Source organism: Miniopterus natalensis, chromosome 17, assembly GCF_054644295.1.
Source record: "Miniopterus natalensis isolate mMinNat1 chromosome 17, mMinNat1.hap1, whole genome shotgun sequence".
Classification (NCBI taxonomy): Eukaryota; Metazoa; Chordata; class Mammalia; order Chiroptera; family Miniopteridae; genus Miniopterus; species Miniopterus natalensis.
Window position 1 is genome coordinate 18070596 of NC_142097.1, and position 10304 is coordinate 18080899.

A 10304-nucleotide genomic window follows, 5' to 3' on the forward strand; every position below is an offset into this window, starting at 1 on the left:
AGGTGACATCGTGGCTGGGCTCTGGAGGCTGACCAGGAATTTGCCTGAGCACCACAGGATCTTGTGTATTTCTGCCCTCATTCAATCATCTTTGCTACTCCAATATTATGACCTAGGTTGCAGTTAAGCAGGCAAGGGTGCTGTTCTTTCTCCTGTAGACTTTCTGACCTTGCATGTAAAATGGAATTTCGAATTAAGAAACAAATACTCATTCTCTGTCAATAGTTTTATTAGTAAACACAAAAGGTCTAAACCCATGCTTCCGGACAAAGTTACCAATTAGGAATGACAGCCACCATTCAATCCTCTCATTTTACAGCCACAGAAACAGGCAAAGAAAAAGGAAGTGATTTGTTCAAACAAGGCCATCCAGAAAGCTCTACCTCTATCACATAGATTAAGCTCTTCCGCAGGATGAGCTCAGATCTGTTTGGAAAAGTCATCTTCATTATTACTTGACACAAATCCAGGAGGTGGCCCATCTCTCTGCCAGCCTGTGAGCCAAGCAGCCATTTCACTTGTCTAATATTCACCCTGATCAATAGGAGGAGCACATAGTAACCAAAGCCACCAGGCCTGACCACAGTACTCAGGCTGTGGACGCAGGGGAGGGACACAGGTTAGATTCCCCAGGAGACAGACTCCTGGTTTTTCTGTACCAAGTGCTCTAACATTTTCCAGGCACCTACTCTGCCCATTGAGCCTTTCAGAGACTCCTGAATGAGATGGCTGGGACTATGGGCCAGTGGGGCTCCTTGTGTGACCTTGCTGCCCACCACCCTCTCAGCCGCACTGCCTAGGTCATGTTCAGAGGGTGCAGCCCAAGCAGAGAGAGCCAGACCACCTGCCTCCTCCCCACCTGCTATCACACAGGACAACCAAATCCAGTTCTGCCTTAGCCTTGCTGAAAAATTCTACCTGGAGAGAACTGACCTCTTCCTGGGGAATTTACCCCTCTGCTGCTGATTGCGTGCAAGGGACATGTCTTCTCAAGTGACCTAGATAGATAAAGGGCTCTTTATAAGTTGGCTGAATGCATGAAGGTCATCAACAAAGTCAGACACTTCAAAAACTTATCTTCCTATGGTTATGAAACAGTCAAGCTGGGAGAAATCACAGAGAAAAATCACATTCCATGTTTGCCAGTGATGAAATGAAGGCCCAGAGGCAGAGATAACCTATCAAAGGTTGCACAGGAGTCAAGAACTGAAACAGGCACGGAACGCTGATAAGGCCAGCGATACCAGTGTGGCTTTTCTGCAGTGATGATTTCCTGCCCAGCCTGTCTTTCCCCTGAGCTCTGAGGGTCTCCCTCTGGGCCAGGAGAAACAAAATCCATATAAATTTGCTCTAAGCAAAATAGGCTGAGAAAATTAGGCCTATAAATTCCATGTACAAAATGCTCCAGGTTATTTGCAGGCCTTTTCTCCCTCTGGTCCCCGAGATCCCTGTATCAGAGCTCTTTCTAACTGATCACAGGAAGCTGAAAAGAACTCAGCACATCCGTGACTATAGAAGTGGCATCTGATAGGCTGGGTGGTCCTGGGGCCGAAGCTGAGTGGAAAGGGCTCAGTACCGAGTGACTTTGGGTAAATCATTTCATCTCCCCAAGCTCAGTGTCTGTATCAGTAAAGCAGGGGTTCTCCTCCCGTCCACTTCACAGCACTTTGTGTTGCTAGAGATCTGGCAGGTGCTCATTATGAGCAGGGGATCAATACTGTACCCCGTGGTGTTGCTATTAAATATCTCCAACAGTTTGGGGACTGGGGGCCACTGTGAATGCTGGCCCTCCTGCCCTTGGGGGATGTGGTCACCCTCTGAAAGGAAACTGGTGAAATCAACAGGTGTTGGAGGGAGTGCCTCTGTCTGTGTGGCTCGGGCCCACAGGGGCTGTGGGAAGGGTTTGGGGCAGCCACACCCAGTCATGGCAAAGCTGGGTTCTCAGCAAATATTTACTGAGTATGTGTTATGTGTCAAGCACAGGGATACAGTCATGTACTTTAGAGACAAAAATTCCTCTCCCTGTGGAGCTTTCATTCTGGGAGTCAGAGGCAGAGGTCAGTAGCAGGGAGACAAAGTATATTCAAATGAGTAAAATATGTGGCATATTAGTAGGAGACATGGGCTATAGAAGGAAAAGAAATCTGGGTTGGGGGATAAGACATGATGAGGAAGGGGGCTGCAATTTAAAACAGCAGCCAGGGAAGGCCTAGGGAAGAAGCCAGAATAAGGGGAGCCAGAGAACAAGGTCAATGTCTCCAGCTCTCTAGGAATTTGTCCCCAAGGCAGGTTGATCCCTCTCAGCCACAGAGATGGGTATGCACAACAACCTGGCAGGGTGACTGGGACGTTAAGATTGTCCATGTCACACCACACCTTCACCTCAGGGGCTCTGAAGTCAGCTTGTTAAGGAGCCTGACTCCTGGGGATTTTTTAGGGGGTGAAAAGGACCCACGCCACCGGGCAGATTTGGAGAGGTATACTACATTGTAGGAAGGGCAGACGTGGCATGAATGCCCTGGAAACTGGGCCTTTCTGAGATATTCACTCGGAGAGGCTGGTGGAAAGTGCCCTAGACCAGGGAGGAGCTGGGTGGAGAGGGGCCAGTCTCAGGCCTGTACTTAGCAGCTAAATGATCCTGGCAAGAAATTTCACCTGTAAAATGTGGGTTATAATAATACCTACATCCTAGGGTCATTGTGAGAGGGTAAGGAGAAGCTCTTAGCACACAGTCTTGGTGGCACCTAGACATTTTTCATTGACTGAGAGCCATCATCATCATGGCATGTTCTCTATGGCAGTATTTTTCTTCCCTTCTTCCTTTTTTGTTAATCTTCACTCCAGGATATTTTTTTCCATTGATTTTTTAGAGAGAGTGGAAGGGAGGGCGGGAGGGAGAGAGAGAGAAACATCAGTGTAAGAGAGACACATTGATTGGTTGCCTCACACACTCAGCCTGAGCAGGGCCAGGGATTGAGCCTACAACTGAGGTACGTGCAGTGTCCTTGACTGAAAATTGAACCCGAGACCCTTTAGTCCGTGGGGCGATGCTCTAACTACTGAGCAAAACGGATAGGGCTATGGCAGTATTTTTCAAATTTCAGGAGATAACCCATCAGCAGATCATGAAATTTAACAGCTTGCAAGCAGCATTTTAAAAAGTGGAACAGAACAGGATGATCTAAACAGATTTGTGTGCATAAGAATTGTTTCATAAAACACTTCATATACGTATATAGATATTTCCTTACCAGGGGGCATAACTGAAAGTTTGAAAGCCACTGTTCTGAGGCAAAGTTTCTCTAAAGATGGTCATAAGGAGTGTTTTTCTGACGTTAGTGATTTGCATGAGACTGTCACAATTTTTGCCATATCAGAATACCACTTGTAGATTTACCAAATACTTGCCTTTGATTTTAGCCACAATGTAACAACAATAATCATGAAATTTACATTTAAAAATATATATTAATTTTTTTTTAAACCTAAAACCATCTTGCACCTGAATACCACACTTTGGGAAACACTGGCATTAAGAAGTGTGATTGTGAGGCTCAAGGTAAAGCTGGGAGCCAACAGCACCCAAACCCTCAAAGTCCCTTTCTGCCCCTGGAGTTGGCCCAGCCCCACTGCCCAGCTTTCTGAGTTCTTGTAATTGACCTTTCCATGGTGGTCACCTCAAGAAGCAAGGGACAGGCCCTGTCTACTTATGGACTGGCTACAGATATTTCTTGGGATGTAAACCCCAGTGGAAGAGGCCAGGGCCCTAAGTATCTATCTTTCTCTTGTGAGCTGTGCCCTGCCACTGCCCCAAGTTTGCAGAATTTCCTTTCTTGTCCAGTTTTGATTCCATTGATGGGATTAGGTGCCCCCTGTGACCATGTCCTTTGATGTGGTCAGGGGGTAGCAGTGAGATTTCAAACTCAGGAAGCAAATCTTAATCTTCCACAGGCTTCTCTAAGATCAGCGCCGGGGTAAACCCATTACATCCCTGCCCTTTCATCCCACCAGGACACCCGCTCCTCCAGGCTCCTGGAGTCTCAGAGATCCAAAGGGTTTGTCAGATTTAGAGAGGGTAATAAAAGGGGAAGAGAAAGCAGAGCTCGAACCCCAGACCCCCTCCAGCACCAGCAGCATCACCAGCAATGTCAGGGCATCTTCTTTTTTCTTCCTTTTTAATCCTGGGCTCCCACAAAATGGGGATTACAGAGGCCTGGGGCCAGCGGCCTGCTCTGTCCCAGCACTGGGCACCTCTGCCCTCCATCCCTCCTGGAGCCGCTCTGTCCTGCGAGCACCTGATCCTGCACATCTGCCTTCCTGCCCTGAGATCTCCGTGGGAGCGTGTGGGGAGCTGGCAAATTTAGTAGAGAAGCCACTCAGCCCCCATAGCAGTGAGGTTTTAAGGCATGATTTGGATTGGTGAGGCCAGAAGCATAGCCGATATCTATGTCAGGCCACAAACAGGTATGTTTCAATGTTTTCTTTAAATTAAATCTAACTCAAGGGCTCCATCTGAAGAGAGGCCAGTGCGCTCAATCTCGGTGGTTATTCAGGCTTGCCCTCCACTCCCCCCCCCACGTCCCTGGAGTCCTGGCCGTCTTGAGGATGGAGGTGCTGGCAGAGGCCTGTGGATGCTCCAGACTGGTCTCAGGTGAGGCAGCGACCACTACCTGGTCTCCAGAGAGAGGGGCAGCAGGTCCTCAGGAAAGGGACTCCGCTTACTTCTGACCCCTCTCTAATCTTGGGAAAGCTCCCCTCCACCTCCCAGCTCTTCTGTGCCACCCTCCCTCTCCTGAGTCCCGCTGAAGGAACCCAGGTTTTCAGAAAGCACAGCCAGGAAGAGAGGTTCTCTGGGGGCAACTAGAATGGGAAATGGAAAACACAAAACTAACACCTAAAGAAAGCATGCTGCCGGGTACTGTGCTTGGCGTTTTACATTTATCTCGTTCATTTGCCACCAAAGCCTCGCTTGAAGGGCCTGGCCAGCTCCGGGTTCGAGATGGGGAGGGTGAGCGCCAGGGCAGGAGCGCTCCCCTGGGGCAGGACGCGGCCGGGAGCGGAGCCGAGCTGCCAGCAGGGGGCTCCGGGCTCTGGCCTTCGAGGGAGGAAGCCCTGGCAGCGGCTGGGACTGGTCAGAGGAAAGGGGAAAATTACTGGAGTTCGGGGGCGGCGGGAAGGGCTGCGTGACTAAGAGGAAGGCGCTGGAGGCTGTCGAGGTGGGCCGCCCGCGTCCAGCCTCGCTCCCAGGGGCGGCTAGAGCAGCGGGGAGACGGCTCCGAGGCCGCCCCCCACCCCTGGCCGGGGTGTCCTCCGGCTGGGGCTGCAGGCTGGTGCGGGCGCCGCAGGCAGCGGCGGGTGGCGCCACCGAGGGGCGGGCGGAGGGCGGGCCGGGGCGGGGCGCTGTGCGCTTGGCTCCCGGAGGTGGTGCAGGCGGGCGCTGGCCGCGTCCGCCCTCCGGGAGCCGTGGGGCGCGGAGCCTTCCTGATGTGTCACCAGCACGTGGAGCCAGCACCGGCGCTCGAGAGAGCCGAGCGGGCAGAACTCGCCCAACTTTCGAGAGGTCCTTGGACACCTCGCTCCTCTCCGTGACGCGCCGGCTGGTGCTTGGGGCAGGGGCGGCGGCGGGTCCCGGGCAGGTTGAGTGGTGAGCTCGACCCGTATGCGCGGGGGGCGCGCGCGCGCTCGCGGGACGTCGGGGCGCAGGGCCCGCTCCCGGCGACTTCCGCGGTCCCCGGCGGCTGTGCGGGCCAGTCCGGCCCCGCGCCCCGCGGATCCAAGTGCAGGTAACCGAGGCGGCGTGGAGCAGGGCCTCGAGGTCGCGGCGTGGGATCTTGGCGAAGTTTCTGGTGTGACTCTGGCGCTCGGCTGGGCGCGGGGAAGGCTAGGTCCCCGCACCTCCCCGAGCCGCTCCCCGCGTCCTGCTCCGGCGGCCTGGACGCTGCCGTGCGGAGCGTGGGGGAACCCTTCCAGGCTGGTTTCGGAGTCCGGTGGGCCGGGGCGGGGCGGGTGCCTTCTTTGGGGGACGCGGCTCGGAAGAAACCCGGAGCCTTGGGCTAGCAGCGCGCGCGCGCGCCGTGAAAAGTGGGCGGCCGGCCCCAACCCAAGGGAGACCTGTCCGGGGCGCGCCCGCACCCCAACTCCGAACAACAAGACGGGCGGGAGCTGAGGGCTGGGTCTTTGCGGGCGAGATGAGGGTGTCGGTTCAACTGGCCTACAAAGTCCCAGTCCTCGGCTCCCGGGACCGGCGGCTCCTCCGAGCTCCCGGCCCGCGCGAGCTCAGCGCCCAGGCTGGGACGTGGCCCGTGGCCCGTGGCCCGTGGCCCGTGGCCCGTGGCCCGTGGCCCGTGGCCGGGCGGCCAGCTCCCGGGTCCACTCTGGAGAGGGGGTGGCAAGGCACGCTCGCCGCCGCCGACCCTGTGCGGAGATTGCAGGGATCCCTGCGCTTCCCAGGAGCGAAGGGACCGCGCTGGAAAATTGGAGTCGGTCACTGTGTGCGCTCCGCGTCCTCGGGGTGAAGGGGGATCCCCGCGGGGCAGAACAGGCCCTCCCTGCTGCGCGCCCCAGGCGGCAGCCTTGAGCTGGGGGCCCAGGCGGACCTCCCGGCTTCTAGAGTTGCTCCTGGGGAGGTGGGACGGGATTCCGAGGGTTAGCCCCTGTAGGCCCAGAAGCCCCCCTCCCCAGTCCCTCTCCGCCCCTTCACCATATTTTTTTTTTTTAATGCATCTTTGTGGGTATGTGCCTAATGGCTGGTCTTTTGTTCCCTGGCCTGTGCCACATAACGTGACCCGCCCTGAGTCCTCCTCAAGGTTTATGTTGAGATTCTTTCCTTAAACCCTCTAGCCCTGTGATTTTTCAACCGGTTGGCCACAAAGAATGTTTAAAACATGAAGTACCTGACTATTTGGTCAGGGGCACTGGCCTCTTTCCCTTAGGTTGTCAAATAAATTTAAAAAATGACAGGCAACACAGCCGTAGCCGTCTGGTGTGAATGAATAAAAATTATACCTATTTTTTGGTCAGACCGGCAAAAAATATATTTTATGGTGTGCCTCAGAATTTCAGTAGTTAGTTTATGTGTGTCATGAGATGCAAAAGGTTGAAAAATCACTGCTCTGTCCAATAAGTTAACTTCTCTATCCCCCGCCAAAGAAAAACCCCAGCAACCCCTGACACCTCCGGTTTGCTTGGTGTCGGGACCTTTATTTATTTTGCATTGTGTTTTGGCTGACTTGGCAGTGGGGGGCCTTGGCAAACATGTGGAAACATGCAGTGAGGTGACCTGGACTGAATGAGGGCAAGTTGACAAAACAGCTCGCCTTGGTTCCCCTTCTTCCTGGCTTTGGAAAACAGAAGTTTCTAGGTGTAGGCAGGAAGAAGAGGGAAAATCCAGCTCAGCCAGGTTGGCCCACCTCTCTCAAAGTTGTGCAGATCCATTCTGGAAGGTTCTTCCACAGGCTTCTCTGACTTCTGTGGGCCAGTGTGGAGTACACCTTGCAGGAACCCTTTGACGCCTCTGTCCCCATTTTGGTGGCCATGTGGGGCGCTGGAACTGAGGGGTGTGGAGGGGGGCCACATGGGCTATGGGGTCACTGAAGCAGGGTTGGGCCTGTGAGCCCAGGAGAGGGCACAGCCCTATATACTGCAGTTGGCCCGCATTTTTTAAGTGTGAGTTTTGTCCTACAGGCTGTAGTCGGTGGAACGTGCCGATGCCAGGATTATGGGAGAAAAGAATTTCTTTGGCCACATGCGTGCATCTTGACTCATTCTCAGATTTGAGGCAAAATCGTCTAAGAGTGGACGGGGGGTGGGATGGGGGGCTTCAAAGTGGAGGCCTTGCCCTAATTAAGAAAAATGCTCTCTTCAGAGTACTGAATCAGGCTGAGAAAACAAAGTTCTCCCTTTGAACCCAAGCCTCTCCCGCCCGGGGGATCAGTATCTTAAAGAAAATGAAGTGGAAATCTCCAGAATATCGCGTGGTCATAAAACACCCGCAGAACTGGCTGGAGCAAGGAGACGCAAGATGCCGAAAAGCAGGCAGAGGTGGCTGCTTCGCACCCACCCTGGAGGGGACAGGCCTGGGGACGAGGGACATCAATCTCAGGAATTAAGGCATAAGGAGCCTGGCTAGTGTCCCTGCCCTGGTCCAGGCAGCAGGCTGTGCCCCATGCTCTGGGGCTCACTAGGGTTTTAGGGATTTTTAGGAATTGGCTTGGTATCATTTCTTTGGGGGAAGGGAGCGATTAGGTTTTTCCTTCTTGGGATTTTTCCTTTGCAAAATGTGATTGAATCAGCTACACAGAAGGCAGGCCTGGCCTCCAGCAGCTGATTTGTGCTTTGACTTAAGTTATTGTATTTAGGAATTGTGTTTTAGTTGAGAGCTTTTTGATTTTGCGGTCCCTTTTGAAAAAAATTCTCACAGTTTCCTGGAGCCCATGCCTCCTTCCTCCCCCACCCCCACCCCAATCCATTCCTCTAAGCTGGGCACCTCTAGGCTCAGTGAAGTCAGACTTGTTTGCCCTGGAGTCAGCTTCAGGAAGCAGCTAAATGCAAGGTGGAAAGCTGGTGAGAGGGAAGGATTTTACCCGGACCCGTGGGGGGACCCACGGAGGACTCCTGAAATCCAGCTGGACTCCCGGCCCTGCCTACTTGTGTTCCCTCAACTCTTAAGTAAATTGCAACCTGGTCAATAATTAACCTCGCCCTTGTAGCTGTTTTTTATTTTAATTTTTTAAGAAAATGAAATCCCAAGCTATGAGAGATTAGAGATCAATTTTTGCTCTGGAGAACTGGATTGACAAAGGAGGTATTGGGAGAATCTGACCCTCTCATCCCCACCCCTGTCTTAGCAACTCCAGATATTCTGATACTTAAAAATCCCTCCAGAGTTTCACTGGTGGCTCTGGGGAGTGGTGGGGAAGAGAGAGTGCTCTGAGCTGTGCCCCCAGATCTCCTTCAGTGCCTGTTTGCCCAAAGCCAAGCTGTCTGAACCCTCCGTGATGGTCAGGATTCGATTCTGTCCCTCGACTGGTATAGTGACAGCCTGGCCTTCATTCCTGCACGGAGTGGATTCTGCTGCCAGGCCAGTTTGCTCCTCTCTGTGCGGGATGGTAAATATTTGGCCTGTCTCAGTTCTTTGACACAAAAGAAGAGTGCTCCTAATCAGTGACAAGTCTATGAAAGAGTTGTCAGAAGCAAGGGATCAGTTTGGGGTCCGTGAAGGGTTTTTCTCAAAGCAGCCCAGGGTGAGGGCCATGAAGGTGGAGTTTGGGTCCAAATGTGCTGGGGTTGGAGTCCTAACTTGCTACTTGCCAGCTGGGTGGCCTTTGACAAGTAACTCCTCTGTGCCTATTTTTTCCCTTGCCAATGAGGGTTACGATACCCACCTTGTAAGCCTGTGGTGAGGCTTATATGAAAAAATATAGGCACAGTGCCTGGCACCCAACAGTAGACCTTTCACTGGTAGCCCTCATCTCAGCTCTCTCATTTGGAATCTGCTGGATATACGTGCTGGTTGACAAGGGTGCAGGGTGATTGAGACTTAGGGCTTGTGGGTCTCTTGCTTGCTAGTGTGTGGCCTTGGGCAAGTTACCTAACCCACTGGCAACAGCAGTTTTGTAATCATAAGGCTGGGATAATGTCTGGAAACCCCTTCCTCTGAGTCTCAGTCCTCTGTTTTTATTGTCTACCAACCACATGCCAGGGACTGGGCCAGGCTGTATAAGGCAGGCATGGTCTCTCGCTGCCCACTCTCATTTGTACCCTAGCTCTGAGAGCAATGAGGAATATCGCGAGTCCTCTTGTGGTAGCTGAGGCTGAGACTCAGGGGGGAAAGGTTCCCCTAGGACCTCGCAGCTACCTTTGGTGCTGCAGGAGCCTGACGCCCAGCTTTCCAGGTGCAGGAGGGCCTCCTAAGTTGGAAACCAGCAAGTTTGACCTGTGGAACAGGAAGTGAATAGGCTTGAATTAGCCCTGGCGTGCAGATGTGGTCACCTTGCACATCTGTTCTGCAGTGCAGCCAGCCTAAAATGCCCAAAGACTGGTTCTGACACAGCACATTTCATGAAAGGTCCCCAGGAAAGGTGAATTGCCACTGCTGCTCTTGGCTTGCTTGCTCATTGACCCAGTGGGCAAGCTAAACACACTCCAGTGGGACCAGTCAATCAGGGTACAAAATCGAAGAGGTGGAGGGGTGGGGGAAGGACATAATTTGATATTCCAAAAAAAAAATACTGAAGAGTGATCGTCATGGAAAAACAAAATCAGAATTTCGTTGGACTTCCTTATACTTTTTTATGGCCCAGTGA